This window comes from Scyliorhinus canicula, chromosome 3 (assembly GCF_902713615.1).
Source record: "Scyliorhinus canicula chromosome 3, sScyCan1.1, whole genome shotgun sequence".
NCBI lineage: Eukaryota > Metazoa > Chordata > Chondrichthyes > Carcharhiniformes > Scyliorhinidae > Scyliorhinus > Scyliorhinus canicula.
In genome coordinates, this window is record NC_052148.1 from 51,449,401 (window position 1) to 51,461,570 (window position 12,170).

Genomic DNA, 12,170 nt, shown 5'->3' on the forward strand with positions numbered 1-12,170 from the left:
GACCACTGAAGCAGGTTGAAACATTGTGACCAGGTGTTTATTGTGAAATGGTGAACATATATATCCAGGTTTGTGCCATAGCCTCTATCGCTATACTGTGTGTTGTACCCATGGCAACTTTTTAAAAGAGTACCCAATTCTTTTTTTCCAATTAAGGGGCAATTAAGCGTGGCCAATTCACCTACCCTGCACATCTGTTTGGGTTGTGGGGGTGAGAACCACACAGACACGGGCACCTGTGCCAAGTTAATTAGTCTACATTTCTGGCCTTTCAGACCCTAAAGCTACATCTAGGTGGATACCCAGGAGTGGAGGTGGCATGCTGCAATTCCCTCCCTGTGATCTGGGTCCCCTTCTGGGTGGCCATCTTCTGGAGCAACCGGGCTTGGATGGGCTCGACTGCTGCTCAGGTGTACCAGGTGGCGTTGTGTCACACAGTTTTGCCTTCTGCCCATCAGATGCACCATGGGCAGGAGGGGGTAGTACGAGGTGCTTCAGTGTTCTGGAACCTCCCCTGTGGGAGTCACCGATACAGGCCCCATCACATTCTCCTCTCTCACAGTGCCCGATGCCCCCCCCCCCGGGCTACTCCATGGGATGGGGTTTCAAGGGAAGCTAACCCCTGAGGCTCCCAGCTAAGTTGGCACGGGTGCAGGGCACAGTTTAACCTGTTAACACTGTTACAACTTGCCTCGTTGCTCTTTCAGATGGGTAAGGGGGTGGGAAGGGGGGTTGGTCTGGGAGTCCCAGGGAGGGGGTGCAGTGGTGGGGGTTGGACGGGCGGATGTTGCTGGTGGGCTTGGCTCCTCACCCGCCCCTGACTGTTCCCACCACCTCCTCCCCGATGGAACTGTGTGCGGCGGAGGGGGTGTGGGGCTGGATTGCAGTGTCCATACCCTTGGCCATTCCCCACCTCCCCTAGTTGGTGAACCTGCAGGTGATCAAAGTGTCCCATGCGCATTGGCACTGGCGCACACGTCGAGCGCCGTCCCCCGTGTCCTGATAATCCTTCCCCTCCCCCATATCCTTTTCATTGGATGAGGCCTGGTGTTCACCCCTCTGCTGTGCGATGTTCTGGAAGATGCAGCAGGTACCACAATGCGGGCGACCCTTTGGGCGTGATACTGGTGGGTTCTTGCAGAGTGGTCCAGGCACCTGACCGCATCTTCATGCGTCTGGTCTCTGCATGAGCGTTGTAGCTGGTGTCCATGTCGGTCTGTGGCCTCTGGATATGTGTCATCAGCCACGAGCGCAGCGGATAACCCTGTCACCCAGGAGCCAACCCCCAAGCCGGAGAGGTGCCTTGAACATGTCAGGAATCGCCGAGTGGGCCAGGATGAAGAAATCATACACACTGCCCGGGTATCGGATGCAAACATGCATGTTATGCATCTGGTGGTCACATACCAGCTGCACGTTCATGGAGTGGAACCCCTTTCGGTTTGTGTCGAGCAGCTTGTCATCTGCAAATGCTCGTAGGGCAACATGCATCCCGCCAATCACCCCCTGGGCCCAGGCATGTCAGCTGTGGTGGCGAATCCCATCGCCCAGGCAGCCTGGTGGGCTTGGTCCATATTGAAATGGATGTATTGTGCTGACCGGGCGTATAGGGCCTCTATGACGGCACGGATGGACCTGTGCGCCGAGGCCTGTGAGATCTCAGACAGGTGACCACTCTGCACCGGAAGGAGCTGGTGGTGTAAAGGTTCAGGGTGACCATCACCTTGAAGGCCACCAGAAGCGGGGCGTCCTCCCCCATAGCCATGCAGTGCCAGTTGCGCTATGATCTGGAAGTTATGTCGCACTGTCTCTCTGCTCAGCTGGAGTCTTCGACGGCATGCTCGGTCTGGCAGGTCCTCAAATGACAAGAGGTGCCGGTACAAACAAGACCTCATGTGGCGTTTCATTCCCACCTCCTCCTCCTCGGCCTGTTGGGGCAGCCTTCTCTTCTTCTTGGGCGGCTGCCCCCTGATTTTCTGGGGCAGGCTCTGCTGCTGCAGTTTCCCCCTCCTTGAGCAGCTCCAGGTCATACAGCCAAAGGGCATCCCCCAGGGCTGCGGAGACGAGCAGGAAGGCCACCATTGCTTGTTACATTCCAATATCCATTGTCTGCAGGGGATGAAAGGCCAACACATTAGCACGGTGCGTACCCCCAGTGCCCAACCAGGTCCACCGGACTACATGGTGCCTCCGGTTTGCATTGCGGACTCTGCCCCCGCATGTACCCCTCCCCATCTCTGCACCCCTGACCCCGCCATTGCCCAGCACCATGCAGACCCTGACCCTGGCACCAGTACCTACTGCCAGTGCCGGGGTACATCAGCTGGCACCGTCCATGCCAGTGGTAAGCTCCGCAGCTCTCATCCGGTGCTCCCCTGTAGGGGCTATGGTGGGCGCAGTCCTTGGATTGGCCACGTGATGCCCCACCAGCAGGTGGCGGCCGGTGGGGTTTGGTATTGCAGAAGATGCGGTAGAGGGTGGGGACTGGAATGCGGGATGGTGGGGTGGGAGCACCTATACGGCCGGTGTTACTTTGCAGAACAAGGGGTCATGGTGGGTGGTCAGTGTGTTGGTCAGCAAGGTGGCGGCCTTGAAGGTTGTGGCAATGGCGGTCTGCGCCTGGACACCACCCCGGTCCCATGGGGGGGGGGTCAACCTGGCCCCACGGCCTGGACCCCAGTCACCCCCAACCCTCCCGGCCCTGGCAGGGCCCCTCCCCCCCAGCCATCCTGGCCAGTGTCTGGCCCAGCAGTCCACAGTCAAGCCTCTCTGTGTCCTACCTCCTCTCTCTCCCTTATCAGCCACGACGCCGGTCTCCCAATTCTGAAAAGCTCAAGTGAACCTCACCATCAGGAATTCAGCCCATTGGACAATACAAGGTCGGGTCTGCTAATGATATGTAAAATTATATTTACTGTATGTGCTTTCTGGAATGCATTGATGCCGCTGTGTAGGCGACGGAGAATTGAAATTTGGTGTGAAATCGGTGCCCGCCACAATTTTGGCGTCGGAACCGATTCTCCGCCCAATCGCGTTTCCCAATTCCAGCGTCAGCAGAATGAGAATCCCATTCTTACTCTCTGAGACGGAGAAACCCGCCCAGGGGTTTTTTGACAATCAATGGAGTTTCATGGTCACCATTACTTTGACTAACTTGTGAATCCACTGTCCATCTACTTCTATTGAATCTAGATGGCCTTGGCTACATACACAATAGGATAGGTACTATTCTGGTCTTTAGTTTCTCATGGAATTTCAGCATATAGTGTGTGTAAGACTATTAATCAATTAAGGAATTGAGACCCTATATTCTGGACAGACTGCCATGTTCCAGCAGAGGTTACTGAAAAATGATCAACAATGGGGACTGATTTTTCTTCCCTTTCCTGGCCCTGGGCCATTGAAACAATTCAAAGTTCTCTCACTGTTGCCCCAGCTGAGGTTGTCTCTTTCCGACCATCAAACCTGGGACATTGTTCTCCCTCCTCATTCTGTAAAGTGCCCAGGCTTTGAACCAGCCCAACGCATTTCTATGCACGAGATGCAATTAGGAAGTCACCACATTCTATCCCTTTCTATCCAATCCCCTCTAGTTGGCAAAAGCAGAACCAGTAACCAACAGTCAATTAAACACGCATTCTGCAACTTAATGTTCAAAACATGTGAGATGATTTCACCCGTGGCAGTTGTGCCTTCCATTGGAGAGATGACCAAATCAGTCACAGGACTTACAATGAAAGCAAAATACAACTAAAATAAAAACAGAAATGACTGGAAATACTCAGCAGGTCTGGCAGCATCTGTGGAAAGAAAAATAGACTTCACATTTTGAATCAAACATTACTCCTTTTCAGACATTACTTTCCAGCAGACACATTCCCACCCTTAACTCCATCCACTCCAACTGCCCCATAACAATTTTCTGAATTTTCTCCTTCCAGGAGTCGTTCCTGATTGCCCTTACTTGTCTTAACAGATTTATCAAAGCTGCATTCCTATAGCAGATACAAAGCTTCCAATATTCTAGAGCTTACACATTTCCTTCTCTCATTTAGTTATCATAGATTATCAGATAATTTACAGTGCAGAAGGAGGCCATTCGGCCCATCGAGTCTGCACCAGCTCTTGGAAAGAGCACCCTCCCCAAGGTCAACACCTCCACCCTATCCCCATAACCCAGTAACCCCACCCAACACTAAGGGCAATTTTGGACACTAAGGGCAATTTATCATGGCCAATCCACCTAACCTGCACATCTTTGGAATGTGGGAGGAAACCGGAGCACCCGGAGGAAACCCACGCACACACGGGGAGGCTGTGCAGACTCCGCACAGACAGTGACCCAAGCCGGAATCGAACCTGGGACCCTGAAGCTGTGAAGCAATTGTGCTATCCACAATGCTACCGTGCTACCCTGTTACAACAGAAAATATTCTCCCGAATGTTCTGCTTACAGCAAGAGTGTGTACTCTTCGAGGGAATGCCAGCTCGAGAGGAAGAAGCCATTTTTCAAATGCATCGACACCCAACATTCCAGATCATATAGGCAAATGGAGATTTGTACTTCCCCAAATACAAACCTCAGTTTCCTTAAAGTACTCCCCACTAACCAGTGTAAACATTACAACAGCCAGTATTATTGTTCTTCGACATTTAATTGTCCATTTCATAAGCACTTTTGAATTAGGAACAGAAATTGGCCATTCAGCCCCTCAAACCTTCTCCACCATTCAATCAGATCATGACTGATCTGTTTCTGGTTCGGTTCCACATTCCCGCCCATCCTGATAACCTTTCATAAGAATACAGGGAAGGCTGACAGTAAATGTGATTTAGATTTATTTACAAGTATTTACAATGGGCTGCATAACGCAGCATCTCACGCCCAGTGTAATCCTAGCTGGGAGGACCTATCTCACCAGGCCCTGACCTGGGCCTGTTTTAACCTTTACTCATAACGAGCTCCGCCCTCTACCTAGCAAGTTTGTACTGCACGCGTCCCATGGGGAAATCAATGAAGGCATCCACGTGATCCTTGTGGAGGTTATGACATCTTTGATTCCCTGATCCCCTTGCCTAAGAAGAATCTATCTACCGCCACCTTAAAAATATCCACTGCCTTCTGAGGCAGAGCTTTCCAAAGTCAAACAACCCCCTGGGAAAAAAAAAACTCTCCACATCTCTGCCCTCTAAGGGCAACCCCTCAGTTTTAAACAGTGCCCTCTAGTTCTGGACTCACCCAGACGAGGAAACATCCTTTCCTCATCTACCTTATCAAGACCATTCAAGATCTTATGTACTTCAAACAGATCACCCGTCAATCTTCTAAACTCCAGTGAAAACAAGCCTCACCTGTCTAACCTTATTTATATAGAATTTACATAGAATTTACAGTGCAGAAGGAGGCCATTCGGCCCATCGAGTGTGCATCAGCCCTTGGAAAGAGCACCCCCTCTTAAGCCCACACCTCCACCCTATCCACATAACCCAGTGACCCTAACTAACTTTTTTGGACATGAAGGACAATTTAGCACGGCCAATCCACCTAACCTGCACATTTTTGGACTGCGGGAGGAAACCGGAGCAACCGGAGGAAATCCACGCACATGGGGAGAATGTGCAGACTCTGCACAGTGTCCCAAGCCGGGAATCGAACCTGGGACCCTGGAGCTGTGAAGTAACAGTGCTAATCATTGTTGTACCATGCTGCCTTATTCCAGATATCAAGCTAGTAAACCTCCTCTGAACCACGTTGAACATATTTACATTCTTCCTTAAATAAGGAGACCAAAATTGTACACAGTATTTGAGACGCGGTCTCACCAATGCCCTATATAACTGAAGCATGACATCCTTACCTGTATGTTCAATTCTTCTTGTTAAAGGATAGCCTTCTATTAGCCTTCTTGATTATATGCTACCTGCAGACTAGTTTTTATTATTCATGCACAAGAACATCTAGGCCCCTCTGCACTTCAGAATTCTGCAGTTGTTCTCATTTTAAGTAATAATGAGCTTTATTATTCTTTCTGCTAAAAGTGAACACCTTCACATTTTCCCGCACTATATTTCATCTGCCAGATTTTTGCCCATACACTCAATCTATCTATATCCATCAGCAAACTCCTAACTTCTTCACAGCCTACTTTCCTGTCTATCTTTGTGTCATCTGTAAATGTGCTACCTTCCCTCCCCTCATCTAAGTCATTGATGTAAATTGTAAAAAATTGAGGTCACAACATAGAACCCTGAAGGACTCCACTCATCACATCCTGCCAATTAGACAAAGACCCATTTATTCATACTCTGTGTTTTCTGCCAGCCAACAAATCCCCTATCCAAGTTAATATGTTTCTCCCTTGTAGCCACCTGGGTTGGCCACTTCCTCACACAAAATGGAAGAACGCAAAGGTTACAGGGAAAAATGGACATTGGCAAAGAAACAAGCAGTTTGCAGAATCCCCTGTATTCTAGCTGCTAGAGAAACCAGACAATTGTAACTAACGAGCTGCGCATATTAAGTGAGCGATTCACGGTGATTCCCAGGCACAATGGACACAACAGTTAACTGCAATCGCTACATTCTATAGAAGGTCAGACATCCCGGCGCCAGTGGAGTCTGAGACAAAGGACACCAATAAGGTGGAAGGAACCGCCTGGTGATTGAGGAACAGCCCCGTTATTGGGGAAATTCAAATCAATCGATTGGGAAGAGACCAAAACGATTGCAGGTTTAGAGAGGGTCCGCCCAGAAGCATGCAAAGCCCCTGGGACCTATAAAAGTCAGGTCCCAGGACTGATTCTTTCTTCTTGACCAGCCATCCCTCCCAGCAGAACACCTTTGCAGCAGAAGAACCTTGAGAAGGAGAGGAGAAGGGTCAGCAGCTGCCATCAAGTAAGTGTCATACAACGCACGCTACGAGAGTAGACACTCCTGACCCCTTTAGTCCACACCAACTGGAGGCCTGCGGATCCAGGACAAAGCAAGAGGCCATTGTTCCCTGATCCGGCAGTCCCCTTATTCCAGATAAGCATTGGCCTGTTAGTGATAGGAATAGCCTAGTCTTTTAGTTTTATATGCATAATAAATAACTGTATTATAATAAACGTGTCTTGTTTGAACTTACTAACTGGTGTATTGAACAGAGCCAAATTGAGTGTAAAGCACACTCACCCAGAACGAGCAACACCCTATACCACAAACTTTTATTTTCCACATAGCTTTTAATGTGGCACCTTATCAAATGCTTTCTGGAAATTCAAGTATAGTAAGTCTGCAGGTTCCTCTCTATCTACAGCGTATGTTACTCCTTCAAAGTACACTAATAATTTTGTTAAACATGATTTCCCTTTCATAAAACCATGCTGACTCTTCCTGATCACCTTGAGTTTTTCTAAGTACTCAGCTAGAATCTCCATAATGATCGATTCTAACACCTTCTCCACAAGAGACATCAAGCTTATTGGTTGATAGTTTTCTGTTTGCTGCCTCTTTCCATTTTTGAACAGAGAGGTTATATTTGCCACTTTCCATCCTGATGAAACCTTTACAGAATCTGGCGAATTTTGGAAAATTAACACCACCGCGTCTACTACTTCACGAGGCACCTCTTTTAATACCCTTGAATGAAGACCATTAGGAGCCAGAAACTGTCAGCCCACTGCTCCATCAGTTTGCTCAGTACCACTTCCATAGTGATTGTAATGTTACCAAGTTCCTCTCTCCCTTCCACCTTGTGATTTACAGCTATTACTGGAATGTTTTGTATCTGTATGGTGATGACAGAAGCAAAATATCAGTTCATTTCATCTGCTATTTCCTTATTATGCACTCCCCATTAACCCCCCATTCTGAATTACTGAAGGGCCAATACTAACTTTATTTGTTTCTTGTTTAAATACCTGTAGAAACTCTTACTAGCTGTTTTTGCATTTTGAGCTAGATTCTTCACACACTCTAATTTCTTTCTCTCAGTTGACCTCTTCATCGTTCTCTGCTTTTCCTTTTATTCTCACCAATCATCTGACCTGCCACTCACCTTTGTGTAGTTATATGCTTTCGCCTTAACTTTGACACTTTCCCTAACTTCTTTAGTTAGTCATGGATGGTAGGTCCTCCATTTAGAATTTTTCTTTATATTAGGAATATATTTTTTCTGAGTATTCTGAAATGTCCCCTTAAATGTCTGCCACTGTTTCATTATTAATCTATTCCCTCACTGGTAGCACAGTGGGTAGCACTGTGGCTTCATAGTGCCAGGAACCCAGGTTTGATTCCCGGTTGGGTCACTGTCTGTGCGGAGTCTGCACGTTCTCCCCGTGTCTGCGTGGGTTACCTCCAGGTGCTCCGGTTTCCTCCCACAAGTCCCAAAAGATGTGCTTTTGAGGTGAATTGGACATTTTGAATTCTCCCTCTGTGTACCTGAACAGATGCCAGAATGTGGCGACTAGGGCCTTTTCACAGTAACTTCATTGCAATATAAGCCATGACAATTGTGACAATATAGATTATTTTTTTAAAAATAGAATCCCAGTTCATTTCAGCTTGCTCAGCTTTCATTGCCACATAGTTGTCCTTATTTAAGTTTGAAATACGAGTCTTAGACCCACTCTTCTCCCTTTCAAACTGGATGTAAAATGAAATTATATTGTGGTTGTTGCTACCTAGGTGTGCCTTCACTCTGAGCTCCTTAATTAAACCTGCCATATTACACAATAGCAAGTCTAATGTTCTCTGGTTCATTCCAGAACAAGCTGCTCCAAAAAAAACTATTACAAAAGCATTCTATGAGCTTTTCAGTGAGTCTACTACTGCTAATCTGTTTTTTCCAGTTTACATGTGAGTCATCTATGGTTATTTACATCTCTTTATCGCAACAACCAGGTCTCCATTATGGCAATCTGATTAGATGTATTTACTTTAATATGCCCTGTCAATTCATTGACTTTGTTATGAATGCTTTGTGGATTCAGGTATAGGCAGTGACATTCTCCATTCGTGGGTTCCTCTGGTCTGCCGGCAGCGCATCCACACCTACGGGTTTCCTGGCGGCGTGGGGTGGCCACAATGGGGAACACCATTGGCCGGCTATGGGAGCGGAGAATCCTGCTGCTGGTGGGGGGGCGCTGTGCTGGAAAACACGGCTGGTGTACCGGAGAACTCCGCCCGGGGCCTTTAGTTTATTCTTTTTGTTACATTTGTAACATCTAGTCTTGATTCTTTGTGTATTCTTAGGTTTTTTTCCTTCTGTCCCCTTCCTGCTATTCTCCCACCCTCATTTCCCATATTACTGTTTTCCTCCTTTACCTTGTCTCTACTCTTTGATATATCAATTTTTACATGCTTGATCCCTTGTCCCCACTATTCAGTTTAAAACCTTCTCTATTTTCCTATTTACATGGTTCACAAGAACACAGATCCCAGCATGGGCCAAGTGTAAACCGTCCAATAGTTCTGCCCCAACTTTCCCTAGTGCCCCATAAACCCACTTCTCTCACAACACGTAGTCATCACTCTAATTCTTTGCATCCTATGTCAAACTGCACGTGGCTCAGGTAATATTCAGAGATTACAACCTTTGAGATTCTGGGCGAAATTCTCCGCCCCCCACGACGGGTCGGAGAATAGCGGGAGGGCCTTCCCGACATTTTTCCCGCCCTCCCGCTATTCTCTCCCCCCCCCCACCCCCCCCCCGCCCAACTCCCGACACGAATCGCTGCCGCCGTTTTTTTACGGCCGGCAGCGATTCACAGCTGTTCGATGGGCCGAAGCCCCAGCCCTTTACGCTGTTTTTACGAACGGCAAACAGACCTGGTCTGGCCGTTCGTAAAAACGGCGGGAACAACTCGCTTTTTATAACCATGCCACCAATTGGCACGGCAGTACCACGGCCGTGCCAAGGGTGCCATGGGCCCGCGATCGGTGGGCACCAATCGCGGGCAGCGGGCCCGATGCCCGCGCACTATTTGTCCTTCCGCCGCCCCGCAGTATCCATTCGCGGGGCGGCTGAGGGGCATCCCGGCCCGCGCATGCGCGGGTTTCACGCAAATACGCGATGACGTCATCCGCGCATGTGCGGGTTGGAGTCTTCCAATCCGCGCATGCGCGGCTGACGTCATATGACGTGTCAGCCGGCGCTAACTCTGGCAAGCGGGCTTAACGAAATTCGTTAAGCCCGTGATGCCGGAGCTTGCGGCGTCGGGCTGCTAGCCCCGACCGGGGACCAGAATCGGTTCCCGGTCGGGAAGGGGCGCGCTGGCGTCAAACCCGCCCGGGTTTGACGCCAGCCTTACGATTTCTCCCGTTTTGGGAGAATCGCGCCCTCTGTTTTTAAATTTAGTGCCTAGCTCCTTGCACTCAATGCAGAACTTCTTGCCTAGTTCTTCCTATGTCATTGATACCTACATGAACCAAAACTGGATTTTCCCCCTCCCACTCCAAGTTCCTTGCCAGCCCTGAGCAGATGTCAAGAACCCTGAGACCAGACAGGCAACAGAGCAGTGAACAGTGTCAATCCCCCTCACTATACTGTCCTTTGCCACTACTACATTCTTATGTGCCACTCCGCTTGAATGGCTTATGTACCACAGTGCCATTGTCAGCTTGATCATCCACCTTGCAGCCCCCACTCTCATCTAACTAAGAGAACCTCAAACCGATTGCACTCCTGCATTCCTGCCCTCTGTGCCTAAGAGAGCTAAATAGCTCGAGCCAAAGCTCAGGGAGTCGCAAATACTTACTGCAAACATGTGTTCCCTGGATCATAGTGTTATTCAGGATTACCTACATGCTTCAGCCCTGATATGTCCCCTGTCCTGATACCCATAATGTGTTGTAAATAATTTCTTAATGATGTTACTCATTTATTTATGTTGCTTTTTGAACATATTTTATTAACTTTACCACCAATTTGTGTACCATTTTAAACCTTGGGCAGGAGAGAAGTGAAGGGAACTGGGGGTATAGCCTTATACATTTGTTTAGTAAATCTCACTGTGGTATAAGACCATAAGGCATAGAAGCAGAATTAGGCCACTCGGCCCATCGACTCTGCTCCGCCATTCATTCATAGCTGATATTTTCTCATCCCCAATCTCCTGCCTTCTCCCCATAACCCCCGATCCCCATATTAATCAAGAACCTATCTATCTCTGTCTTAAAGGCACTCAGTGATTTGGCCTCCACAGCCTTCTGCGGCAGAGTACCACAGATTCACCACCCTCTGGCTGAAAACATTCTTCCTCATCTCTGTTTTAAAGGATCATCCCTTTAGTCTGAAATTGTGTCCTCTGGTTCTAGTTTTTCCTACAAGAAGAAACATCCTCTCCATGTCCACTCTATACAGGCCTCGCAGTATCCTGTAAGTTTCAATAAGATTTAGAGGAGATGTACAAGGCAAATTTTTTTACACAGAGTGGGTGCCTGGAACTTGCTGCCAGAGGAGGTGGTGGAAGCAGGGTCGATAGTGACATTTAAGGGGCATCTTGTCAAATACATGAATAGGATGGGAATAAGGAATACGGACCCAGGAAATGTAGAAGATTTTAGCTTAGACGGGCAGCATGGGCGGCACAGGCTTGGAGGGCCGAAGGACCTATTCCTGTGCTGTACATTTCTTTGTTCTTTGTTCTTTAAGATCCCACCTCATCCTTCTAAACTCCAACGAGTACAGACCCAGAGTCCTCAACCATTCCTCATACGACAAGCTCTTCATTTCAGGGATCATTCTTGTGAACCTCCTCTGGACCCTTTCCAAGACCAGCACATCCTTCCTTAGATATGGGGTCCAAAACTGCTCACAATACTCCAAATGGAGTCTGACCAGAGCCTAATACAGCCTCAGAAGTACATCCCTGGTCTTGTATTCTAGCCCTCTTGACATGAATGCTAACATTGCATGTGCCTTCTTCACTGCTGACTGAACCTGTACATTAACCTTAAGAGAATTGTGAACAAGGACTTCCAAGTCCCTTTGTGCTGCTGATTTCTTAAGCATTTCCCCATTTAGAGAATAGTCTATGCCTAAATTCCTCCTTCCAAAGTGCATAACCTCACACTTTTCCACATTGTATTTAATTTGCCACTTCATTGCCCACACTCCTCGTTGTCCAAATCCTTCTGCAGCCCCCTTGCTTCCTCAATACTACCTGTCCCTCTACAGATCTTTGCA